The sequence below is a fragment of the Pongo pygmaeus genome, chromosome 21 (assembly GCF_028885625.2).
Source record: "Pongo pygmaeus isolate AG05252 chromosome 21, NHGRI_mPonPyg2-v2.0_pri, whole genome shotgun sequence".
In the NCBI taxonomy this organism is placed as follows: domain Eukaryota; kingdom Metazoa; phylum Chordata; class Mammalia; order Primates; family Hominidae; genus Pongo; species Pongo pygmaeus.
In genome coordinates, this window is record NC_072394.2 from 2,360,764 (window position 1) to 2,387,610 (window position 26,847).

Sequence of the window (26,847 nt, forward strand, 5' to 3'; positions counted from 1 at the left end):
ACAATTACTTATCTTTGATAGTGTATTGGGTTCTATAATTACATTAGGATATGAATGATGAAAAATACTGTTATGAATAATACACCTCAAACAAAACAATGAGGTCACACTGTAATGATTCACTAGATTGTGCTCAGCAGACATTTACTGAATAAAGGATTATCTATTTTTCTCCTCAATTATCCAGTACAATGTTTTGCCCACAGTAAGGGCTCAATAAATATTTGCTGAACATACAGACCAGGAAAGAGGTCAGAAGAGATGGACCCTCTTAGCTTGATATTAAATATAATTGGAATTTACCTGGGAAGGAGAGTATTTAGGAAGATGTAAATTGCATGTGGTGTACAAGTAAATAAACGCAGATGCCAACACAGCAAATGATTAAGCAGAAAACACTGGCACCAAAATAAACAAATGCAAGATTTGCCAATAATGGCAAAAACTGAAATTTTATATTGGACCATACTTTTTCCCACTCAATTCAGTTTGAGACAGACCAACAGAGGCACTGTAAGACACTATGGCTATCTTCCTTGATATTCAGACATCCTAGTTTCCAATAATTTATTATGGACCCATTAGCCATGAATCAGTATAAACCTATTTCTATTGAGGAATTAGTTTCCACAAGTACAAAGTTGAATTTCCTTTTACTTGTCCTAAAATGCTTACTTTCAAATTTGAAAGGACTTCAATTATTCCATGTAGTTTTCAATAACATTTTTGTATCTTTTCTGACCAGAGTCAAAATAGTCATGCAGTCATCATACTGCAGCACCTTCCACCCAGCCTTTGGTCGTTTGAACTGCCTTTCTTTGGTTCTTTTTCCACTTTCAGATCTTTCTTTAAATGTAGTAAGCAGAACTCTACTGGGTATTCCAGCTGCAGTTTGGTCTGTCGTTGTTGGAATGGCTTCTGCTATGCCGTGGTCTTCCAGTCGGTCTATTTCTAGATACAATCTTCTAAAGTGTTATCAAAAGACTGACTTCTTGATCTTCTTTCATAACTTCAGCTTCTAGAACGTCTGTATCTGTTATAATCATCATAGTGTGAGGAACTGTACACATTCCTCACTTCCTTGGCTTTCATTTGATTTGGTGTCTTCCAATGCCCTGGACAAACTGTATTTCAATCTGCTGTCCACAAATCCACTTTCTGTCCAAATTATGTAAAGCATCTTCAGCATCACAAACATCCTCAAGTTGACCATAAGCAAATCTTGGACAGTGAGTGCAGAAATCAAGTGGAACATACACATCAACTATAGGACCATAACGACCAAATTCACACTGTAAATCTTCAGACCTGGTGTCATCGGCCACATTCCTGATGAGCAGAGATGTGTTGGGGGACACAAATAGCAAGACATGGAGGCATCGTGTCTCGGCCGGGCACACTAATGGGCTCAGCAAACCAACTGCAGCTCTGGCGGCCAAGCATCAGACACACGCAGCCCACAGGGCTCCGCCATGGCAATCCACCTCTTCTCATAAGACTTCACTCCTGGCTCCTACCTCTGCGCAAAGCCCGTTTTTTTCTACTTTTAATTATCTATATGTCTGATTTTCTTTTTCTAAAATAAAAGCAAATTATTTTGTAATAAGCAAAAAATATCAGCAATTGGTATAAGCAAATGTCCAAAACAAGAAAGCAGATCAAGTAAAAGATATTATTTATAGATGCCTAATGGCAGCAAATATCCTTACTTTATCAAAGAACATGCCACTTACTACTAATTACAGTAACAATACATTCTTACCATTTTTCCTATTAAAATAACATTAGAGGATCATAAACTTGTGTCTGGAATTGGTTCCTTCTGGTGGGTTCTTGGTCTTGCTGACTTCAAGAATGAAGCCGTGGACCCGCACAGTGAGTGTTACAGTTCTTAAAGATGGTGTGTCCGGAGTTTGTTCCTTCAGATGTTCAGATGTGTCTGGAGTTTCTTTCTTCCGGTGGGTTTGTGGTCTCACTTGACTTCAGGAGTGAAGCCGTAGACCTTCACAGTGAGTGTTATAGCTCATAAAGGTAGTGAGGACCCAAAGAGTGAGCAGCAGCAAGATTTATTGTGAAGAGCGAAAGAACAAAGCTTCCACAGCATGGAAGGGGACCTGAGCAGGTTGCCGCTGCTGGCTCAGGTGGCCGGGTTTTATTCCCTTATTTGGCCCTGCCCACATCCCGCTGATTGGTCCATTTTACAGAGTGCTGATTGGTGCTTTTTTACATAGTGCTGATTGGTGCATTTACAAACCTTTAGCTAGACACAGAGCGCTGATTTGTGTATTGGGACTTTACCCCTGTCCTATAAAGATGTTATGCCCCCAAAATGAAGTGGAGGGCCATTCCCTGAGGGAGGGAAGGGAACTCCAGAATTGGAAGAGTGATGCCTTTTGTCCTCACTTATATGAATAGGAAGATTACATTGTCTGAGGCTCCCCATATCCTAGGTTCAGGAATAGCTTTTGTTAGGCCTGCTTGTCTGAGGAGGGATCCTAAAATTCTAGGTAGTCCCCCCTGTGATTGGGCTTTGGGCAAAAATTATGTCTTTCTGATTGGTGAGCCTGGGTGCCTAAAGAAGGGGATAGAGTCCTGAAGTTTATACTAGAAATCATTCTTATAGGAGAAACTAGAAAAGCACCAGAGATAGGGAGTGGTTTTTAGAAGTGGGACTAGCCTCGGAGAAGAGAGGCGAGAGGTAGTTTGTCTGGCAGGCATCAGGACCCAGGAGGCAAGGGTCAGGATAGATAGGCTAGATGGGCGAGTCTCGCTTGGGTGACATGACTTTGAGAGTTCCGCTCAGGGCCGCAGGGTCAACCAACTTGTTGTTGGGACTCCAGAGCTGAATGGCTTTCCTCTCTGTCGACCCTTGGCTCAGCCCAGAAGTACAGGAAAAGCAGAAGCTGGTTCTAGGCAAACCAATGCTCCCAACTCCGAAGAGTAGGGGGTTGTTAGAGAGCTGTTTCCCAGAAAGCCTGACACGCGTGTATTTAGTCCGGCGGCTATGCTGGTCACTTTTAACTGGCTGACAGGAGCCAGGTATTTAGCCCCCAAATTCTAAGGAAAAATAGGACAGAATAGCAAGCGAAAGGGGTCTGATGGTGCTCACTGCTTGGCGATAGTCGATAGTCCCTTCATGGTCGCCAAAATGTGTCCAGAATTGGTTCCTTCCGATGGGTTCTTAGTCTCATTGACTTCAAGAACGAAGCTGCGGACCCTCACGGTGAGTGTTACAGTTCTTAAAGATGGTGTGTCCAGAGTCTGTTCCTTCAGAAGTTCAGATGTGTCCAGAGTTGCTTCCTTCTGGTGGGTTTGTGGTCTTGCTTGGATTTCAGGAGTGAAGCTGCAGACCTTTGCAGTGAATGCTACAGCCCTTAAAGGAGGCGCATCCAGAGTAGTTTGTTCCTCCCAGTGGGTTCATGGTCTCACTGACTTCAGGAGTGAAGCTACAGACTTTTGCAGTAAATGTTACACCTCATAAAGTTAGTGCAGACACAAAGAGTGAGCAGCAGCAAGATTTATTGTGAAGAGTGAAAGAACAAAGCTTCCACAGCATGGAAGGGGACCCGAGCTGTTTGCTGCTGCTGGCTCAGGTGGCCAGCTTTTATTCCCTTATTTGGCCCCGCTCAGATCCTGCTGATTGGTCCATTTTACAGAGCGCTGATTGGTCCATTTTAAAGAGTGCTGATTGGCCCATTTTTACAGATTGCTGTTTGGTGAGTTTACAAACATTTAGCTAGACACAGAGCGCTGATTGGTGCATTTTTAGAGAGTGCTGATTGGTGTGTTTACAAACCTTTAGCTAGACACAGAGCACTGACTGGTGCATTTTTACAGAGTGCTGATTGGTGCATTTACAATCCTTTAGCTAGACACAGAATGCTGATTGCTGCATTTACAATCCTTCAGCTAGACAGAAACGTTCTCCAAGTCCCCACTTGACCCAGGAAGTCCAGCTGGCTTCATCTCTCAAACTAGCACTATTTCACATCCATTTTAAGTAAAATTTAGGTTGCAATATTTAGTTTATCTCCAGTTTTTCATAGATGTTCTACATCTCTTGAACAAGGTAGAGAACAAAAAAGGTGCCAGGAATTTCTATTACCTTTTTTCTGTACCCTAATTTTGAGCGTTTGTGCTGATTAAATACAAAAAATATAAATATTAGCCATTAAGTAAACCTAATAAATTCACTTGATTCAAACATAATAATTGATTTTAATAGTTATTATTGTTTTCATTATCATTATCACACCATCATATAAGTGACAACAATAAAATATTAGAAATTATAAGCAGATTATGTTGGTGGTAGATTATGTAGAATTCTTCCTGAGCATATCTTACAGTAGCATCTAGTCACTTTTTATAAGATGAGAAAAAGAAATAAGATGGCAGCTGGCAGGGAAAAAAAATGTTTTTGAAAAACACCTCATCAAGTACCTACCACAGAGATAATTGTGCTTTGACAATATCTTAAAGTTCCTCTCAAATTCGAGTACAAAAGTTTTTGTTGTTACAGAGCCTGAATTCAGTTGCATCTTGGATATACATAATACTATGTGATCTGTTTCTTTGTTGTTTGTCATCCATCACTCCAAATGACACATATTTGGGGGTAAAATAGGAACTTTTAATTCACTATTCCAGAGATAAACTATTCCCCTTACTGAGTTTTCCACTTCTCAGTTCATAACTTTACAAACTAGAGCAGAATATTTCTGTCTATAATCTTCCCCAAAAAGGTATAGAATTATCCTATCAATATGGTAACCATAATTTCAAATTAAATAAAATTAAAATTTCAGTTTAGCAATTGCACTAGCTGGATTTCCAGTGCTCAATAGCCAACTATAGCTAGCGCCTACCATAACTGGGGGAACATTTTTATAATTCAGAGAGTTCTATTGGATAGTGCTGAATCGTATATCATATGCTGTCCAGTTACTTGTTAAAACCTAATTTAAAGCTAAGATTTTAATAACAGTGTAGTTTTGCCATAACCTTTAATGTTTGACTTACAAGATAGCTGATGTAATTTAAGGTAGAATTAAACGCAACTTGTTGCTAAAATATTCCACTCTGTTGCCACACTCTAGAAGTTATCTACAAATATACTCACAAACAGGCTGCTTTATTGGGTAACCAGGGTTTGAATTAGCCCTGCAGCATTATTTATTGCTGTGTAAGGAATCATTCCAAAATTTAATAGTGTGAAAAGGCAATAGTCATTAATTATCTCCTATGATCTCTATAGGCCAAGAATTCAGGAGCAGCTAAACTGAGTAGTTCTGGCTCAGAATCTCTCATGAGGTTGCAGTCAGATGCCAGCTGGGGCTTAGCCATCTGAAGACTCAGTGGTGCTGGATGATCCATTTCTAAGGTGGCTCACACAAATGACAAATTGGCTCCTATCCATGGGACTTCTTGAGTGTTTTTACATCATGGCTAGCTTCTGGAAGAGCTAGTAATCCCAAATACTAAAGCAAAAGCTGTTATACCTTCTATGACCTAGCTTTGGATGTCTCATACCATCACTTCTACCATATTCTATTGGTCACACAGGTCAGCCCCAAGTGATTCAGTGTGGTGAGAAGCACACAAGGACATGAGTATCAGGGCACAATTGTCAATGGAGGCCATCTTGGAGGCCAGCTACTACCCTACACTCAGCCCACAGTGTTTCTTGCTAGAGTATAGGGGTTAAGCACAAAGAGTGAAAAACATTACCAAGGAATATAGTCACACTGTCTTGTGCCTAAACATAGATTTGTCTAGTGATTCCCCAAAGGAAGCTCCATGTTTCATTCACCGTTTGAGCTTTCCTCAAATGATCAAGATACTGGAACACTTCCTGCTCACCAGCCTTCCCCACATGAAACACATTTACCATATAAGGACAGGAAACTTTACAAAATCAGATCTTTAATTGTTTTGACCTTAGCTGCAAAATGGAATGTCTTGAAGGTATTTTTTTAAAAATTACTGATACCTAGGTCTCACCAGAGATTGTAATATAATTTGTCTGCATGCAACCCAAGAATTAGAAATCTGAAAAAGCTCCCCAGGTGATTCCAATGTTCGGTGACAATTGAGAACCACCAATTAAAGGAAGACCCTTCTGAATGTTCTCTTCTGTGACTCCTCTCCTTCTTTAAGTGTTTCATCATACTTCACAACCCTTAGTTTCCAAATTCTGGCTCTTGTTTTTCAACACAATCCCTGAGAAAACTCTTTACTTCCCACAAAAGTTGGAGAATATCTTGGTTGCTTTCAGCATCTAGTTACCTCCATTAACCCAAGATGCAGCTCATCCTTACAGAATCCTAAGGGGCAAAAGCTGGTTCTAGTTTTAAAACCAGAGAAGAAAATAGAATGTTTGAATCCACTTCAGGCCTTGACTGTAGGATGCTGCAAATAATTTTCTCACTATTTACCTAAGAAATAACCACACCTTGTCAACGGGAAAATTAATATTTACCTGAAACAACACAGTCCTATCTAACATAAGAAAACAAGTTCCTCCTGTTAACAAGACCTTAACCCTGCTGCTTGTGAAATAATAAATAAATCACCTCACCATGATGATGTTAAGGCACATCTGATCCTTTCAAGACCTCGCTTATTTTGCAAGAGAAACAACAGTAATAGAAAAAGACTTCTATTTTAGCCATCTGGACTAGCGCTGGCAGTTCTACCTGTGTGGTTTCAGACCTTCATAATCTTTGCTCTTATAAACAGAAGAGAGGTGTCTCACTTTATTACACCACATCATCAAACAGAGACATTCCATATGTCTATCTTCATAGGTATTTACAGAAAAAAAAAAAGGTCTAGATATCAGTAATTCTCACAATTTTAGCTGGCATATGAATTACCTGGGATCTTGTTAAAATGCAAATTCTGAGTCATGAGTGGGAACCGAATTCTACATTTTTAACAAGCTCTGGGAGACATCACGTTGCCAGTTCACAGGCCACACTCTGAGTATCAAGGATCTAGATATTATAGATAAATAAGAATAATAACTACAAAGTACTTTTCATCTCTTCCCTTTGATCTCATGCTTGTCCACATAATTAAAATGGTTTTATCTCACCTCTCCTCCCACTTTTTTATTCACAAAATCTATAATATTTAGAGAATTCTATTATTCTTATACTTTTCATCTTTTTTTATTATGGCAAAATGTCTTCTGAACTTGTGTTATAAGAGTACAGATGAGTTTGTGAAAGAAAGACTGATAGGAAACAAATCCAAGATCCCACAAAAAGGAATTAAATCTTCTTTACCAACCAGACTAAATATTTCACAAATATGTGTTCTTCTAAAACTGCTATCACAAAACATACAGAACATAATACTTACAAAATGATTCATGCCTGGGAGTATTATGGTTACATGATAGTCGGTAGTTTCCTGGCTGTATTGCTCTACTTTATTTTAGTAGCCAATCTATTATTCAGGTCTTTAGGACACAGGAAAAAAAAAATATGCTCATTAGAAACATGGTACCTTCTAGCTTTGGAGTGAGGAATCTATATGTAGTCTAACTAGCTATAAGAGATGGAAATTATGTTCATTGTTCTACTATTTCTTTGAAGCATCCTTTGTCATTATGATCCTGGGCCATTCCAGTGTATTATCTTCAATGATAAAACCAACTAATGTCTTCTTGACCTTCTTTGTACATTAATACCAGTTCAAGAAATTACTGAAATATTTTGAACAGTAAATTCTTGAGTTAACTACAAGACAGTGAATAAAATTGACACCTTTCTTTTGTCTTTTATAATTATAAAGAAAAAGTCTACTGAAAGAAAGAGCAGAACAAAATATTGAAAACAACTGAAAAGACACAAAATGTGTCTTTGTAATCTTGGCTACTTACTACAATCAGGTTAAGCTTTTTAAAAATCCACTTGTATTCCAAAATTATTTTAACTATAAAAAGCCACCCAACAAATATGACTCAGTATTTAATAAATTATATCATTCTTAGAACTGTTAGGTTAAAGTTACTCCAAAATATTTCCAATTAAAGTTTCTATAATAGATTCACATTTGAGCCCATAGAGAAAAATTTACTCCCAAATTGCTATAAAAGTAGTTCGGTACCCAATGTATCACCCTGGAGAAAAAAAAATGACTGTTTCTTTTGCCTCCATGGTATCAGGCAGTCTAATCCTATAATATTTCCAAACCTCACCCATTACAGAATAAATAAATGTATGAGATGACATTACAAATTGGATGCCCAAAGTTCACAAAAGCTGACTCTTTCATAAGAGTCACCCTTACCATAATCTTTACCTTGGAAATTACATCTGAAGTGGCTGGATCAATCCCTTCAAGCAGCATATGTTGAAATTTTAGTCTAACTCCATAGTAACTATAGCAAGGTTTATTTCATTACAAACTATAATAATGAACATAAAGAACTTTGGACATAAATATTTGGTAACAACAGTGAAATTTCCTAAATCTGGTGACTACTGTTCTGTTGGCCCCTGGAAGGCCATGAAGAAATACAAAGAACAAGTAACGACATTCTCAGTTAGACTCCAGAACTGAAAAATGGCTTAATAGGATTCTTCCCATTTGCCTAGAAGTTAGAAGATGTGGACTCTTGTCCCACTTTCTCACTGACCATTCTTTTGAATTTGAGCAACACAATCAACATAAATGAGGCTTAGTTAATGTATTTATGAAATAAGAAACAGTTTCAATATATCTGAAGTCCTTTACATCAGGAAAAATATAAATTGTTCAATTGTACTTTTTTTTGAGACGGAGTCTGGATCTGTCACCCAGGCTGCAGTGCAGTGGCACGATCTCGGCTCACTGCAAGCTCCGCCTCCCAGGTTCATGCCATTCTCCTGCCTCAGCCTCCCGAGTAGCTGGGACTACAGGTGCCTGCCACTACTCCCGGCTACTTTTTTGTATTTTGTTTAGTAGAGACCGGGTTTCACCGCGTTAGCCAGGATGGTCTTGATCTCCTGAACTTGTGATCCACCCGCCTCGGCCTCCCAAAGTGCTGGGATTACAGGCGTGAGCCACCGCACCCGGCCATTTAATTGTGTTTTAAAGCAAAATTATATTGCGTGCCTTACCCATTTCCCCTTCTCCAACGATCTTATTCTTGATCTGAAGCTTTTTGGAAAATTTCAGCCAGTAATTCTAAATTATTAATTATACTCCTGGCCTTTTCCAGACAAGGGAATATACAATAGCCTACAAATGTCGTAAACAAATTATTAGTCAACAGATATTTACTGAGAAACTACTAGAGACAAAGTACTATACAAAACTGATTAGTATTAGAGCCTCACTGGAACCAACTATGGGGCATAACTGGCAATATTATTAAACAATGAAGCTCCCAGGTAATGGATTAGAGTAGAGATATACACCTTAAAGAGGCAGGAGACTCTCACTCTAAGCCTGGATAGTACCCAGAGGGACAGTGTTAGTATACTTGAGAAATAAATGCATTTGACAGAAACAGCATTGATCAGCCTTGGAAGCGTAGAGATATAACCTTGAGAACCTGTCTAGCACAATTTAGATCCACTAATACCCCTTTTGAAGAGTCTTCAAGGATGAAAGAGATATAACTATCAGGTTAAATTGTAACTGGAATTTAGCTCTTCCAACTAATTCCACTTTCATGGTATCCATGCCCAGTAAACTACCCTCTGATTCTAATTTGACATCCCACATATCTGTCACTGTTAAGCATGGAAAATACGATCCCCCTAGAATAAAAATAATAGATTTTTCTGACTGGAATTAGCAGCTCTTGGTGCACTGATAAATCTGTATTCTGAGCTTCTTGAAATGTTGGCAGGAAGAAGGGGCTGTCTATAATGAACTTCGTATAATAATGCCAGACTTTCCCAAGGAAATCACACGTCATAACCGGGCTTCTTTCCCCTTAAACTTCAACCATTTATTTATTCTTTATCTCTGTTCTCTCTTATTTCTTCTTATTCTTATCCTCTTCCCTCTCCTTCAATTTGCCCCAACAAAGATAATGAACTGACGTGGGCTTGGGTTTTAAAAATATTTGGGATTAGACAGATGTTAGAAGAAGACATTTCAAAGACAGAGGCAATTAAATTGGGTTGGGGGATTAAGTAGACCAGCCCCAGCCAGTTTAAGAAGTGATGCTAAGTGAGGTGAGACTAGAAGCTTAAGTCATGACCAGAGCATAAAGATTTCCAAATGGCATTAAGGAATCTGGCCCCAGGCAGTTGACTATGAGAGTTCTTAGGATTTCTTGAAAAATTATGACATAGACAAAAGTTGAATTTTAGGAAGATTATGTATATTAAATACAATCATACATGAAGGAGTATGTATGTAGTATTAACTATAAACTATACTTAACACAAAAGTACATAGGTCAGTACTTTGAACTTCAATCAAAGAGATTACACACTCCTCTTTAGTGAATGGAGGTAAGGAACTTGTAGAAAATGACTAATGTTTACTCACAAGGAGACAACTGGAAGGAGCTGGAGGGATGTGGGTATGTCCATGAGTAATGGAAGGAGGAAAGAAAAGAAAGAATAGAGATTTCTATAATTCATCCAGTACCTTTCCTCAGGGGTAGAGTTTGGCTTTCAAATGACCAGCAAGTCAACATTGGCAGCAACTCAGCCACCAAAGCAATATCCAGGAAGCTACTGAAATCACAGAGGATTTTGAAACACATGTGTCTGGATTTCAGTGTTATTCCTGAATAAGTCTGTAGTCTTCCCTCAACACCACCTTCTATGAGAAATGGAAACTCGGGCAACACAAGGCAAGGGGGGACAACTGGACACACCAGCTGAATCATAACATCTGGTGAAGACTTCTCTGCTATCACAGAATCTGAGAGATGGCTAATACTCAGACCAGCTCCCAAGAGTAGCTTTTCCTACAGGAGGGTGCAACAGCCTCAGGATTTCAGCTCAGGGGGAAATATGTCTGTATGAGTAGGAGAGAAATGGAGTTGTGTGTAAGCATATGTGTGTGGTTTTCGAAGCAGAGGACAAACACAAAATCACATAGCCTCCTGGTCTGATGGGTTTCCCTGACTTGGATGCTTCAGTGATGCAGTTTGGCCCTAGAGCCTTCATCTGAGCTAAGGTTCCCTCCCTCCCTTTTTGCTTCAGCTCAGTGTTTTGCTTGAATCTGAGTCATAAGCTCCTTAAGCTGGCAGGAAGCGGATAGTCGGGCTGGCAGCTTGCTCTCCCCCAAGCAGAGGGAGTGTCTTGGCTGACACCTAAGCAACCTTTTCCATCCCCAGACTCTGTAACAGAACCAATGAGTGTTAGAAGAATGGAAGGCTGGGCTATACTCACAGAGTAGAGGATAAAAACCATCCTATAGAAATCCAATAGCTCAAGCCATGGTTTTAAAAAAAAAAATGGCTTATGGAATTACCTCGGCCACTCATGATGTCCTTACAATATTTTGTGTTTATCCCACAAAGCTTGTCTATGTACACTCTCAATCTAGCTCCCACCCCAGCTCTACAGGTCTTTATTCTCCATCCAGTTTCTGAATGATTTTCCCCCCTAGCAAGCTCCATCCTTCCCTCTACTTCTCCTAAACCACAGCCACTCTAACAGCTAAGTTCATACTCTGAAAGCTTGCCCTGTAGGGACTTAGAGCAGAATACTACCAAGTATGAAACCTTGGCAGGCTGAGTACTTTGAAATGGAGGAGATAGGAAAGGCCTCTGCAACAAGGTATCTCCAACCTTTTCCCTCTTCCTTCTCTCTCCTAAGACATGTCATAGAAACCAGATTCCTCTCCCAAAGGTGGGTCATAGAAATTAGAACTCCTCTATCCCAAAGCAAACCATAAAACTTAGAAAGGCCACATTCTGACTTACCTCCCATAAGACCCTCATTCCAGAGGGTCCTGCCCCATATCCAGGGGGAAATAATGCTACACAGAGAGATCAGAAAGAATCTGAACAAACAGGTCTTGCTAGGGTCTCCTCTTTCCCCCGGTTTATTACCATTAGATCATACCTTTTTTGTCAAATCATGTTTCTCCACAACTATCCACTTCTTTCATTAAACTTAGCATAAAAACACACAGCCTTCCCTGGGTCTTCAGGTCTTCATTTCTGAAGGCTCCCATATCATGTAAAACTTGGTTAAATAAATGTATGATGTGTTTCTCTTGCTAACCTGTCTTTTGTTATAGGAGTGTTAGTCATGGCCTTTGTGATGGATGAGGGAAAGGTATTTTTTTTTATCCTTTTGGCCCCCATTCATGGGCAAAGTAATAAGCTGTGATCTGAAGGAATTAAAGAAAGGCCTCTCTCCTGCCCAGTTCCAGAAGCCCTGCTTTACTGCATGATGAAGAGTACAGATGTGATCAGAAAGGAAGGAAACACTGAGACATTATCACTCATTGATACTCCAGCTCCCATCAGTTGTCAAATTAACTTCAACAAAGATCAAGGGCACAAGCAAAGAAGGAACCAGATTTGGGGGAAGCAGAAAAACTAGGAGAGAAAAGTCTGGCATATGAAGCTTGTCATACCTAATGATTACTACAATGTGGGTGACCTTGGAAGCTGTAGTTCAGGAAAAGGGAGGGTGGGGGTCTGAACACCTGGATGGAGAGAATCTGCCAAAAGAGCTAAGGGGTGTTGAAAAGTCATGGCAGAATGTTGGCAGCAATCCTTACCTCCTTCGTAGTTTTTCCTTCCACCAACCTGATTACTTAAGTTTAGGACTGAGACTTGGCAGGCTTTTTGCATGCAGACCCCAATAGAAAAAGTCTGTCTCACCCAAGACAATTCCAACACTCTGTATGCCCCTTTCCCAACTACTTCTGACTCCCTTGCAACCTCCCACCATCATGTGCCTTCCACTGGCCCTCATCCCAGCCTACTCAGACCTCACTTCTGACATGGGGCAAGACTTCAAGCCCAGGGCCCCTGGCCTTTTTTCTACCTGATGATTCTCTGCTTCTTCCTGTCTGCACCATTGCCTGATACCTTCTGATTGCTCAGACCAGAGCTCTACTGTCAATCAAGTGCTTGACCTCCAGAAGGCAGTCTTTGGCTTTCCAATTTAAGGAAAGTAAAAACAAAACAGAACAAAAAATATCCCTAAAATATTTGAAACAGGTTATGTTTGGAAAGTTAAAGCTGGTGAATGCTGAATGTGTAAAATAACGTCTCCCACTGTCCTAGAGAGAACTTTGCTAAGCAGCTATAGTTCCTATATTAGAAATATATGCAGTTTTGTTATGAATTGAGCTCTTTCTTTTTACAGACACTGGCTCTTTGTTTATTTCAGATATGAGCAGCTACACAGCTGCTCCCCCGTTCAATATTGCAGCATATTAGTTATGAGAGATAACATTGAATTATTAATATAAATAATGTGTTAATACTGCCCCACCTGTATGTGGAAAGGGCCTTGGAAAATAGTTTCTATGCTTATTTTAAAATGATATTCAGAATGAAATTTTCATAGGGGAGAAGAGGACACACATTCATAAGCACCAGGCTCAAGAAAGTCCATCTTTTTTTTTTCAAATTTGTTTAGATGAGATGTGCTCTTCAGTCTTTCCCCACATGTCCATTCTGAACATTTGAATGCCAATCTCCTTGCAGACAGATTGATCTTAGAGGAACTCAACCAAACTAAGATTTTGTGGCTTGGTGTTTGGGCATTGCAGACCTCATCTGACAGTCTGGGTTTAGAAATATAAGGAATAGAAGCAATCAATCAGAAAGCAAGAAACTTAAAAACAAACTGGTAGGAAAAAGAAGTGACTGCAGGAAAACTTCATTCATTCAAAGAGTTGAAGAAAGACTAAAATGATGAAATGTGACTTACAGAAGAAAGAGTTAGATGAGAATCTAAATTCTTAAAATAATTCTGTCTCTAATGAGATATGTCACCTGAAGCAGAACTAAATGTTTTCTAAAGTCTCATAATATGATGTAATATCCCAGGGATGATGTACTATTCTATGTTCCTTTCTGAGTTCAGCCTCAGAGAGGTGATGCAGTCAAAGGGACATCATTTATACAAAAATAAGACTCATCAAAATAAATTCTTTATTTGCATTTTTTGAAATTCTTGAAGAGAACAGAGAATCTCCAATAATACTTTAAAATTCCTCTTTACTTTTATCCACTGAAAGACATAGAAGAGATTTCCAAGATACTTTCTTCAAAACAGCAAAAGAATATTTCCCTCTAACACTTCCACCTTCCAGAAATTGACTCCTACTTTTGGGCCCTTCACCGCTTCATCACTTTATTATGACAATTGGTTGGCTGCTTTTTTTTGCTAATCCTTTCCCCTCTCCTCTCACCTCTCAGGTCCCATCCTTCTATGGTCATGCTCTGGTTCTCCATCACAACTGCCGGAAGGACTGGGCAGACCCTCCTCAGACGACAGAACTGAAGGGGGCCAAAGTCCTATTTGTCCTACAGTGGGTGTGAGAAACTGAACATGCATAGAGGAATGCTTTCCATTGTCATACCAGACCTCTATTGAGTCCAATAGGGATGGCACCATGTACGAGAGGCTGAAGAAAAGACCAAGTCAGAAAATGAGACATAGAGTTTATTAAGGGGAATTACATACGGAGACAGTCCAGTGGCAGTGGCTGGACAAGAGAACTGCAACCATTTGTAAAAAGCATGCAGGTTGTATAGCATTTTCACTTAGCAACTTCCACCTGGCAACCTCCATTTAAGCCAAACAAAGGCCCTCTATCCCCTGTATGGCCTGCATTCCAAGGATGGATTGGGGATTCAGATGTCCTTCATAGATAAGGAGTGGATCTCCAGGTTGGCCATTGCTGGATTCCTTAGTCTGGGACTCTGAACACACTTTCTTCTTAGATCATAGGGTCATTCTCCTAAGAAGGACTCCTAAGAATATGCTTAAGTTATTGCTCTCAGGTGAATCTGTCATTCACATGTCCGTTTTGATAATGGCTCATGCATGATCTTAAATAGAAGTGATATTTTAAAATATATAGTGTATTCCAAAGGATTTTCCAAATAGAAGCCCTAAACTTTGAAGAGTTGTTGTGAAGTATTCTATCTTGAAGTAGACAATATGGCATTCAATAAAAATTAATGCATTAGAGCAACATGCATTTGTGTGGATGATTCTCATGCATATATTCCTCTCCTCCAATACTCTGTTGTTTGAATACCTAGGTCTCCCCAGACTTTCAGCTATCTCTCCTCTACCCAGGTTGCCCACCAAGCCCTGCCTTGGTTCTCTCCTCATGAACCTGGAAACTTTCTCAAGGCAGTAAACTGTGGCAATTATAGGACTTATCACATTTATTTGCTATCGCTCAAGAATCATTGTTCTGTGGCACTTGGTGACCCATGTCTTAAAAACTTTTTTACCCATGTATTTTGTCTGATTGTTTGTTTGTTTTTGAGATGGAGTCTCACTCTGTTTCCCAGGCTAGAGTGCAGTGGCATGATCTCGGCTCACTGCAACCTCCGCCTCTCAGGTTCAAGCGATTCTTCTGCCTCAGCCTCCCAAATAGCTGGGATTACAAGAGTGCACCACCACGCCCGGAAAATTTTTTGTGTTTTTAGTAGAGATGGGGTTGGGGGGGGGTTCTCACCAGGTTGGCCAGCCTGGTCTCGAACTCCTGACTTCAGGTGATCAGCCTGCCTCAGACTCCCAAAGTTCTGGGATTATAGGTGTGAGCCACCACACCTGGCAGTCTGATTGTTTTGATTATTTCAGTCAAACAGGTAAATGAAGTTCTTAATCCATCTTGACCAGAAGGAAAATTCCCACCAGCTGTGGATTTAACAGAAACTCAGGCTATATTTGAACTAAATTGCTAAAAATCCACAGCTTCAGATACATAACAGCCCTTCTTCCACCAAAACCAGATCTCAGAGAAAATCCCATAACATTCACTATGTTTTGTGCTTTCATCACAGTGTACAGCCTCGCTCAGGGAGAGCGACCTCTTCTTGGGTGTGTTACATTCCGAGGGCTGCTATCACAAATTTCCAGAAACAACAAAATTTCATTCTTTCACAGTTCTGAAGGCTAGAAGTCCAAAAGCATGGTGTCAAAATTTATAATTATCTGGAGGCAATTCCAATGTCTTCATTTTATTCTAACACACAGCACCCAGCATTGTACTTTGCTCCTCAAATAAGCTCGACAGTGTTTATATAATGTTTAATTTAATTGTAACAGCTAAAAGGCTTTTCTATGAAGGTGATTTCAGCCTCCAGTTTTCAATTTAGGAATTCCTAAAAAATAGACCAGGTGTACAATTCTAACATGCCTGTAAGGAACACCTGACTAGGGAACAAACTATTTTTCCCACCTGTGTGGAAGTTACTGGAATGCTAAGCTGGAGAAATTTCACTACCTTGTAAGCCACAAATAAAGAAAAAGTGGTCTGTAGAAACTAATAGTTAAAGCTAAGACAGAGTCAATCATAAAATGCATTCCTGACTTCAGAGATAATTAAAAAGTGAAAGATAGCAGATTCAGATTCAAACACATACAGTGTAGATACGTGCTTTGTTTCTGAGCAAATGGAGATGGCTATCTTGTAAGTGACTTTTCACCCTGTCCAGAAAGTTTCCCCAACTTTCTACACTATGAGATTTGCCCATCTTCTAACCTCCTCACCCCCAGACATCCAGCTATACTGCATCTCACAGGTCCAGCCTAGCTCGGCCAGTCTTATTTAAAATTTAAAACAGAAATACCGAGGCTGGGATTCTTTGTAGCGAAGTCACATTAATGGCAATTGTCTGACACATGGTGCTGGGGTGTCTCATAACTTTCCTTTAGACTACTCTTTCCAAAGGCTAAGGGGTTTAATCCTCCCTTGATTCCGCAAAATACCCCAACATCATTCCAGTAAATTCTTTTTTGTGGCTTAAGTCAGCCAGAGTTTACTTTTTGTGGCCTGAAACCCAGAGAACCTTAACTAACACAATGCCCTAAGAACGTTTTCGGAAAGATATGAAAGAAATTAATCTTAATTATCTTTGAGAAATGAACTAGATGTCCTAATGGTGTAGAAGGCAACTTCTGCTGTTACTTCATAACAATGTGTATGATTGGATGTTGTGTTGTTATGGTCTGGAGCAAAGGGTTGTCATTGGAGCAAAGGGTTTCCAGTTTGGAGTTTAGTCTGATTTGGGGTGTTCATTTTTACACCGTGAGCATGTATTACTTGCATACATTTTTCAGCTAGGTTTAGTGTGTGTGTGTGTGTGTGTGTGCGTGTGTGTGTGTGCTTACTGTCATATTTGAAAAGGAATAATACGATGACAGCTTTCTGATTTTTCACGGCTCGTGTTTGTCCCTATGCTGATCCAGCCCCCTTATTTTACAGACATAAAAACTGACCCTAGAGTAGATAGGACACAGCCAACTATTTTACAGCTACCGTGAGATCATTGCTTTAGACCAGCCTAGAATTGATTTTGTTGATAATGTTCTTGTCTTAAAAAATAATGATCTTATTTTTAAATGCAGTAGATACTAAATGATCAAACATCTTCCTGTGAAGTTGCCTTACGTGTTCTCCTTCTACATCATACTCCAAATTTACTCAGCTTGAAACTATTGCTGGTTAATAATCTCCTACTTTGAAAAGAAGGTCAAGTTTAGATGGATTTGTTATTGATCACACTTGAATGTGAATTGTCTTAACTGGGTTAAATGTAGGCAGACACTTAGATAAAATCCCTCTCAGTGAATGAGTTGGGTGTTCCGATGGAACTGTGATAAATTTAGGCTATTGGACGTCACATAGGAATACCCTTGTAGTTCTCTCCTTCATCTTTCCCCGCCACTACCACCTAAAAATAAAAAAATTAATATGGTCGGAAAAATTCTATCCCCTGGAAGGAAATTAGCACAAGTCAAGACAAATAGACTAAATTAGCCATTTGTGGAAATAGTTCATTCTGGGAGTTGACCTGCAAATGCCTTGTCATTGGAGCAAAGTGTTTCCAGTTCAGAGAGGGCTCAGGAAAATTGGACAGCATGTTATAATTATAAAGCAGTAAACTCTGCAGTTGTATTTTACCTTGCTTAGGATGATGTCATGGTGCTTTAGCAGCTGACTTTAAAATAAGAGAGTGTAAGATGTATTATTGTTCATCCAGGACTGTCTTGAGAATCAGAGAACCACCCAGGATCACTCTGATTCTACACGAGGGATCACAGTAATTTAAACAGGCAACAGGTGCTTCCTAGACCACTAAACTTAGTGGAAATGGGGTCACAAAGAGAGAGAAAGGAGGGAGGGAGAAATGAGTGAAAGGATGGAAAAAGGAAGTGACAAATGAAAGGAGGGCAGAGGGAGAAAGAGTAACGGCAAAGAAATGAGCAAAAAGGAAGGAAAAGCCCCTTCTCCAAAAACAAACATAATTCTGCCCCTCAAAGTGTTAGAATGTTGGGGCAGAGTAATGATCCTCTCTTCTGGTATATTGTAATGATGTTTTTAACCAGTTTTCCTGATACAAATTTACATTATTCTGTAGTGTGAATCTAAATATGGAAGTTGTCAGCTCACTCCTGCTTAAAATTCACTAGTCCTCCACCTCCTTTAGGGCAATGTGGTTTTTCGGTTAAGTTTGCCTTTCCTATCTCAGAACTTCACCTCCTAGCCATGACCCTTCATAGTGCCCTGGAGTTTTGTTGATCTGTGCAGTATGCCTTGCTTTTTTATACCTTTGAGGCTTTTGGTATTCTATTTGCTCTAGGTAGAATGAAAAGTCTGCCTTTCAACCCCACAACCATCACCCCTTTTGTCTTGCTGTCTCAACCAGTGAGACGCTGTTCAAACAATATTTCTTCTGTAGAGCCACGCATGCCTCTTCATAAGAGAATGATTCATTAAGATTCTATTGGCATATATCAAATAAACTGTGGTTGTCTGAGTGAATCCCTCTCTCTTTGGAAATATTGAGCTCCTAAGGAACAAGCACCTTCTCATGTTGACCAGCATGTATATATACCAGTCTCCCATGTATACTCATAAGTTTATCCTCAAAAGTACTTGAATTAATGGAGAAGGCAATAGAAACTATTTTCTAGAAAATGTACTCAAGTCTTGAAAGTGACATAAAAATTTCTTGGCTATTTTAAAATTATTTAGGGGTGACTGTTAATTTGTAGAAAATGAATAGCAATGTGATTGATTGCTGCCCATAGCAATGCAAATGAATTACACAAATCCCTGCAAGTCAAATTTTCATTTGAACCAGTCAAGATCTTACTGGTCCCCATGGCCGGGCGCGGTGGCTTAAGCCTATAATCCCAACACCATGGGAGGCTGAGGCGGGCGGATCACCTGAGGTCAGGAGTTCAAGACCAGCCTGGCCATGGTGAAACCCCCATCTCTACTAAAAATACAAAAAATTAGCCTGGCGTGGTGGTGCACCCCTGTAATCCCAGCTACTTGGGAAGCTGAGACAGGAGAATTCTTAACCCAGGAGGCAGAGGTTGCAGTGAGCCAAGATCATGCCATTGTACTCCAGCCTGGGCAACGAGAGCAAAACTCCTTCTAAAAAAAAAAAAAAAAAAAGATCTTACTGGTCCCCTCATTTATCTCATTTATTAATGAGTCAAATAAAATCTTTGACATGCATTCATTTTATATTTGGATGAGAGTCATGATTTTACCATTTTTGAAAATTATGCTTTAACACTGTAATAGAACATTTTTATTGACTATGTCTGTGCATAAACTACCAAATAGCATAGGTTGACTGTGTGTTAATAGAATATAGAGAATGTTTTCTATGAAACTTAACATAATAGCTGTAAGGCAATGTGGAAGTGAAATTAATGTATCTGTTAAAATCATAATACTAAATTAGAACACCAACAGAATAATATAATAGGGCCCTTTAAAGCAAATGGTTGCCAAGTTTACATATACACACTCACACATGCACACACACTACATATATACCTACAAAGAAATATGTGCATGTGTATGTGTTAAAATGTAACTGATACATTGTAGTCAGTAAGTTTTCCATAAAGTAATTATAAGTTTATAGGTTTCTCCATCACAAGTATGTATCACATTCTATTAAACATGTGGTCATGAGGGCACAGTGTTAACTCTATTGCTTAACTCTTTTAATCACTCTTACTCATCCTTGCCTGTTATTTACTTTTCCATATTTTCCTTAACTAAAGCCTATGTATCATCCCCCTGCCAGACATCCCCCTTCCACTTATTTGAGTGGAAATAGGAACTTTCCCAATGAAGGCAGCTGAACAGACAGCATTAAGCAAAAACGTTTCAAATCTAATGGCCCATTAGTCACACTCAACCGATGATCCACTGAAATGACTGACCAGGTAACTAGGTCAGCTAGCTCAAGGGAAGCATTTACGATACAGCTCTCACTTTTCCAAACCCACGGACCACAGCTTCAGCCTCCATTCACAAAGACAGGATATGGACCCAGGAGCCATGTGGCTTATTACCTGTATGGTGGGAGTTGCTCATAGACACAAGCATGCTTCAGAGGACTGGGAATACACCTTTCTCTAAGACTGAAGTTTAGATTCTCTCTAAGAGAAGGGCACTGCAAGGTCACCAGCCTAGCACTTTGGTTTTTTTTTTTTTTTTTTTTTTTTAAAGCACTACATCATTTCTTAAGATACATATTACATACGATTAAAACCTTATCCTATTTTTCTCCCTCTCTTAGCTGGCATTCCTTGGGAGTGGAAAAAAAAAATCAAAGGCATTCCCACACAAAGGTCCACATTGAAGTATGTTTAAGTGTCAGATTAAAACTAACAAAAGACAGGAAATAAGGAGTTAGACTTTAACTCAGTCCTGAACTCACCCTATTGTGCCTAGGTACCAAGGGGTCAGGAAAGAACCTCTAGGTTCAGAATTAGCTGCTTCTGTTTCCTTTCACTGCTGAGATATTACACTTCAAAAAAATATTAAATTGACAAGAAGCCCCCAAGTGCCTATAACCCCCACAGGGTGGTAATCTGTGCATATCTCTAGTTTTAAAAGGCATAATTCAACCTTACACCTCTTCAAAAGTACAAAAACATCTGTTACCTTTGGTAAATCCCCTTTCCTGTGTATCTATTTTCTGGCTGTACTGAGTTATTTCCCTTTCAAAAAAATAAGTGAATCAGAAAAAGAAAAGATGCCAGAAGTAGGAAAAAACAATGATTTCTTAGCAGATAGCAACCAGCAACTTATTTATTTCTGGTTTTCTCTGCTGAGGAAAGCACTAAATTCATATTCAAACCTAATTTTCTAATCTAGGATGACTTCCAGTATACCAGGTATGATTCTGACTCTTCCTGGTCATTTTTCAAATCCGTCCTATGGTAATAATTGCAACTGCCTCCAGCTTATTCGCAGGTGGAGAGTGCACCTTCTCTGCAAAGGTAGACTGCTTTTGGGACCTAAAGCATCTTTGCCTAGAGTTCTCTCACAGCAGTGCTAGCATAGACACTACTCAGGTATGCGTGTAAGTCTGCTGATTGGAACTGGGAATGCATTTTGTACTTTGCATGATGGTAAACCATAGTTAGCCTTCCGTGATCCACAGTATTGCTGAGGAAATTGGTGAGGGTTATTAAAACTCCAGGTACCACGAGTAGCAAAGGACATCCTTGGGGAGAAATACTCAGGGTTCTAACAACTCAGAGTCTGTGACACTCTTGTCCTTGGATGCCCTTCATCTCATGCCCCATGACTTGAGACAGATAGATGTTCTAGCAGATTCTCTCCAGATATGGAAAACTGCAGATGACTGGAAGTTCCCACAAGTAAAAATCTCCCAGATGAATTTGCAGAGCAAGCCCGCACCTCCCACACAAGAGGTCAAGAGAACTGATCCTCTTTTCTCATCATGTCTGTCAGTTTATATTCTTCAACCCCCCAAAGAAGGGAGCAGATCATCATTCTTCCTTTGACCAAGAAAAACAATGCCTTTCTTTACATCTAATAGTACAAGCAACATTTTGAGATAAAAATGAAAAACATCCAAGCAGTCACAATGTTTAAATAAGAATTGGTGGTGCACTGTCTCCATCAGTTGGGTAAAAGTTTAAAATTGTTTCCTGCTTGCCGGTGCACACCTCTCTCCCTCTTCTTTCCACATGCAAACACACATTTTTCATTTTCACTTAAATCTTATAAGAGGGAAACTCAGGCATTGAGAAGACTGTTTGGTGTAAGTGTGTTGAATAACTCAGTACTTTCAGAGAATAATAAAGGCTATAAAAAAGGAAATAGTTAAAAGCGTCATGTAATTTTTCATCCCAGCTGGTTAAGTTTTGAGAGTGACAGGGGTGAGAACAAATGCTAAACTGGACTGGGCACCAGGACAAAAGCCTCCATCTGGGACTCTCCCAGACAAACCTGAAGGTGGGAGGTCTCTCTCCAGGTAAAGTGATAAAAATTTCTGGAGTGACTTTCAGAAATTTGTACTTAGAGAGGCAATGGGAGACAGAGGATTGAGCCCAATCATGCCTGGATGAAGTGAGCTTTGGAAAGAGCCACACAAAATTCAAATGCAGGCTGGATTTGCGGGGCCAGAAGAAATAGGTAGATATTTAGTTTATTACACTAGATATTTGAGAGGTAGTAGAGGCTTATACTGGCTGGTACCAATAGGATGAATGTGAGGGATTATTGACGTGAAATGAATAGATCTCAAAACCTCATGTCTATAAACAGAGTGAATCAGAGGTGATTTTTCTGAGTAACTGAGTGATGTCTTTAGCAGTACTTTGGGAAAAACTAAGGCCAAAAGGTTGAGTAATATACACGATTTTGCCAACTAATAATGTGACCTCCAGATCTACTTTTTAGTAAAAAGATGACTCTATTTCAATGTGATAAGGGCCATGAAGGGGACATGAACAAGAAACTCTGAGGTCCTAAGAATTGATTCTACTTTTGCCAGGTGTGGTAAGACCCTGGACTACAATCTAAAGATGGACCCTGCTCACTCAATCTCTAGTTTTATTACCTTTGGTGAATAATTGCCCTTTTCTGGGCCTCAGTTATAGATTTGAAGCTCTTATATAGGTGTGTTCCTTCATTGCTCTGTACTTTGGAATATGCAGCTCTCTCTAACAGAATGCCCTTTTCCATCTTGTCTACCCGAGAAGCCCTTTGTCATATCCAAAGTTACCACCTCTGTGAGACTTTCTCTGAAAAATTATCCTCTGGAAACATAGCCTACCAATCATCTGTCTGTTGATTTCTTGTGGCAGATACAACTTCCTCCTTCCCAGACAGCTTCCAGGCAAGGGATAGCCATATAGCATGGCTTAGCCCAATGACACATAATCAGAAATCTTTTGAAATGGGGATTCAAGAAGACCTTTTACTTCTCTGGTTAAAAGAAACAGCCATCACACTCTTTTGCCCTTTTTCCTTGTTTCTTCAAACCACCTTGAACACCATTATAATTTTGGAAATAAATCAGCCATCTGGCAACCATGTTGCTACCAATGACAGAATGAAATCCAGCAAACTAAATTGTGGAAGATGTGATCAGTAGACTCATTTATGTCATGTTGAAGCACTAAACCAGCCCTGTACCTAATTTTATTCTTCCTATTATAAAGAAAAATAAGTCCCGCTTTCCAACCCCTGTGAGCAAGCCTTTTCTTAAAACTAAAAGCATACATAATTGACACACTATCAGTTAGCTATTGCTGAGTAACAACCCCCAAATCTGCCGGTCACCTAGGTAGTCCTGCTGATCTGGTCCATGTTTCTGTTGAGCTGTCCAAACATCTGGAGGCCACACTGCCAGTCTGGCTAGACTAGGAAGGCCTCAGCTGGGACAGCTGATCTCTACTCCATGTTCTCTGTCATCTCCCACCTGGCTAGCCTAGGCTTTGGCACATGGGAGCAGAAGAGTTTAAAGAGAATGTGGAGCATGCAAGTCTCCACCATCACATCTACCATGTTATTGGCCAAAACAAGTAACTAGGCCAGCCAGATGCAAGGGGAGCCGTGGAATATTGGAGGCATGACTGCTTGCAGTCAATCTGTCAAACAGTTGTAAAATGTGAGAACAAGGATTATGAGATATGTGTAACTCCTATATAGTAAGCCTTCCCTAACCTTATTTTTAGTCAAATGTTTGCTCTGCTTAATTCACAGGGCTATTGAAAGAACCCTTTATTTCTGAGTCCACAGTAGATCAAGTGGGAGGTCTTTGGAGATGCAAGGAAACAGATTACCACAGACTAAATTACTGCTAGTATAATTAGATTTTTGAAAGCATACTTGCAGAGCAAGGTTTTCATCCATCTGCAGGGACTTTGGAAGAAGACAAAAAGGAAACCAATACATAGAAGAGCTTTAGCTCCTGGCTGAATTTGAAAGTTGAATTAACACAGAGTGATTCTTATCCTTGCTATCCATCTATGATTACTTGTTACCAGTGGATAGCACGTTGTACTTCAATCACCTACCTGAGGTAATACTTATTTTTTTCCTGGGAGCAAACTCTCCCACCTGGTCTACATAGGATCTTTCACGACCACTTTCAGCAAACCATCTGCATTGTTCCCCAGAATAAAGGATAAAGAAGCTTAGAAAAGTTGTGAGATCATGTCTTCTAAAGAAAAATTTTTGACCTCAAACAAGTTGGAAGTAGAGAACAGTGTGTCCACCATCAGGGACATAATCAATAACATCCTACCCCTAATATATGATGCATCAGAGACTGGCTAAATTCTCACCAGTTTCTTGGCACACAGCCAAAGTATATTCCCCTGACATTCTGCATCTGGGTGGGGACATATGACTGTTTTTTGCCAATGGAATGTGAATGGAAGACATACCTTTTGGTATAATGCAGGGTTCTGCAAACTATAGCCTACAGGGCAAATGTGGCCAATCACCTGTCTTTGTAAATAAAGTTTCATTGGAACATAGCCACCCTACTCATTTATATATTGCCTAAGGCTCCTTTCACACTATATCAGCAGAACTGTGTAGTTTTTAACAGAGATTAGGTGGCTTTCAGAGCCTGAAATATGTACTATCCTTTACAGAAAAAATTAGCTGACTCTTGGTTTAAGGCATATTAAAGTGAGGTCCTGTTCCATTTGCTCCTCATCTGCTATCTGAAAGATGTCAGGACAGTTTTTGAAGCATGACTGGATCTTGCAGAGCTCCATTATGAAAATAATTTTATCTCTGAATGGATGCACAAAGCAGAGGGTCCTGTCCAAACAACAGACCCATTCCCATTTTCTTGGAATTCACATTGGACCATGATACAAGCAAAAAAATAAAACTTTATTGTGTTGAGGTACTGAGACCTGGGAATTGTGTGTCATAGCAGCAAACACTACTTTCCTTGACTAATATAAATGAACAGAGTACGATGCTCTACACAAATATGATATTTAAAAATTGAGTAATTGCAGCACGGAAAAACAAAGGCATTGGTCTAAGACCTATAGCAAAGCTTGGAAGAGACAAGAGTGGTTATCATTTCCCCCAGCATTGTGAATTGGCAGAGAATTACTGCAGACCAATTCTAGCACCAACCTTAAGGTCCTTCCCATGTGATGTGACTCAAGGAAAATTGAAGATTCCAGCCCAAAAGAATATCTCCTTGCTGGCTTGTCACTCATACCTGCCTAATTGTTTTTTATTATTAAAGGCTGCCTTGTTGTTGAAATGTGAACACCCCAGAAAATCATTAGCTACTCAGTATTAGAAAAGATCTCATTATACTCTTTTTAAAGGAGAACCAGATAAATAAGCCAGAAATATATTTTTATTCTCTCAAGACAGTTAAAATCCTAGACACCTGGAAGAGAGGGCTATAAAAAGAAAGGTAGGAACTTCTTGCAAAAATAGATGGCTGTTGAACTTTGCCCCCTTCATTGGTATAAGGCATGACTCAGGAACCTGGCAATCGTCTTGAACTCAGAGGCAAAGATGTTTTCCTAACTACAGTGCCCTATATTCCTTACCTGCTTTGTCACTTCCTCTTCAACATGAGTCACTTCCTCTGAGAATTCTTCAGATCTATTTCAGATAGTTTCTTCTTTTGTCTTTCACAACCCCTGCAATTAATAAATGCCTCGGGAAAGCACTTACTATACTACATGGCAAGTGTAATTTTACACATCTGTCTCTCCTACCAGACTTCAGTGCAGGGCCATTTCCTGGCATAATTTCTGGAATACAGAATATATCCAATAAATATTTGTTGAGTTAAAGGTAAACTGTTCTGTAGACGAATGGGCCTCCAGATCTGGTTAAGATTTAAAATTTCTTGAAGAATACATAAATATGGACTCCCAGACCTACTGAGTCAGAATCTATAATTTAGACCGTGAAACTTGTTATTTTTCACAAAGTGATGGTGGAGCATTGAGTTTTACTCTCCAAGAATCTAGTCAAGCATTAGTCTTTTTCTTTGGTGGTTGGTACTTGCAAAGCCTCACACATACCATGAAAACAAGGTGGAGAATACATTCATTTATGTATTTAGTCATAGTTATTGAGTGTTCCTTTTGTGTCAAGCACTCCTCTGGGCTTTGGAAGTAGAGTAATGAATAAAATAGACAAGACTCCCTGCCCTCATGAAATTTATATTCCAGAAAGTTAAGCAAGACAAATTAAGTGCAGATTATGTTTGTAATAAGTGCTGAAGAAAAAATTAAGCTAGGAAAGGATCAGAAAGTGTGAGGGAGGGTCCAATTTTAGGTAAAGAAGCCAGGGAAGGCCACAGTAAGAGGGTGACATTGATTCAAGATCTGAAGGATATGAGAGTGAGAATCATATTTGGGGGAGGGGGCATTCAAAGAT

At 39.6% G+C, this 26,847-nt stretch overlaps 1 pseudogene; it reads right to left on the bottom strand.

The window, feature by feature from the left end:
• Positions 1-836: 836 nt before the first annotated feature.
• On the bottom strand, positions 837-3,138 carry LOC129022137 (serine/arginine-rich splicing factor 10-like; annotated as a pseudogene).
• Positions 3,139-26,847: the final 23,709 nt, after the last annotated feature.